A 1,471-nucleotide genomic window follows, 5' to 3' on the forward strand; every position below is an offset into this window, starting at 1 on the left:
GGGGAATCAAATTTAACAATCTAAAGGCAAAGAAGAGGTAAATTGAAGCAGTGTTATCTATAAAAAAAAGTATCCCAGCCCCTGGCAGAGAGTAGGGAGCTAAAAATGTTAGTTTCCACTGTTCTTGGAGGATGGTAAAGTGAGCGTGGTGGTGGTGATGGCTGGTGAACTACCGAGCAGTTTTCACGTTTTTAGAGAGCATGAGGAGCGCAACAGGGTCTTTAAGATAAGGAGCCAATTATTTTTCTTTAATCGGAGTTGTGAGAATGAAAAAGAAACAGGATGTTAGCATGAAAAAGTGTTTTGTAAACTGTAGTGCACTATATACAATGTATGGAGTTACTATTAAGTGTCATAGGAAACGTACAAAACAAATTCCCCCAGGGTTTGAAGGAGAGGAAGAGACCACGTCCCATTGTGGAAATCGGGAGGAAATGGCACATACCACTTCCTAAAGATGTACAAGATTTGTTTTCTACATCGTAGAGGAAGGACTGCGATCCCTGCTCGGACCACAAAGCAAGCTTGGTTGTGAGAATGGTTTAAAACTTTGTAGAGCACTATACAAATGCAAAGTGATGTTATTGTAGTGTATAACAATAAATACATAATATAATAAGCATATATAATAGGTATATATAATTGTACATTGTTATAATGGTGTGGCTATTGTGGGTGATGGAGATACTATTACCATTATTATTGACTCTGAAGATGTCAGCACTCAACAGGTGTAGCTGGCAGGGAAGGCATTTCAAGAACAGAATTGAGGCCTGGAGAGGTTTCCACCAACTTTCTTGGCTAACCGTGAGTTCCTCTATATAATATCTTTTTTTTTAATGTTTATTTATTTTTGAGAGAGAGAGAGAGAACGAGAGAGGAGCAGGGGCAGAGACGGGGGACAGAAGATCCAAAGCGGGCTCTGTGCTAACAGCAGACATCCGTACGCGGGGCTCCAGCTCACAAACTGTGAAATCATGACCTGAGCCAAAGTCGGGCACTTAACTGACTGAATCACCCAGGCACCCCGAAAACTCATTTAACTTATTTATTTTTTTAAGTAGGCTCCATGCCCAACGTGAGGCTTGAACTCATGACCTTGAGATCAACAGTTCCATGCTCTACCAATTGAGTGAGCCAGGTGCCCTGTGAAAACTCACTTTAGCCCTGGCTTGTTTTCCCTACATTCATTTTCTTTTTAATCCCTCCCTTGCTTTTAAAAAATCTTGTTGAATTATATATAGTTTTGTAAATCATCTTTAATCCTTTCTGGATGAAGTTAAGTTACTAAAAAAAATCATTTCTTATTTTTTAACATTTCTTATCAATTAACTTCTGGTGACAATTATTTGGAATGTCCCCTGGGGAAATTGGCATGGATGAGGCACATTGGGAAAGTAACATTACAGGAGTTACTTTCTGATACTACTGCTGATCTCCTAACTTTAAAAATTTGGTTAAAGTCATATAT

Source organism: Prionailurus viverrinus, chromosome D4, assembly GCF_022837055.1.
Source record: "Prionailurus viverrinus isolate Anna chromosome D4, UM_Priviv_1.0, whole genome shotgun sequence".
NCBI classification, from domain to species: Eukaryota; Metazoa; Chordata; class Mammalia; order Carnivora; family Felidae; genus Prionailurus; species Prionailurus viverrinus.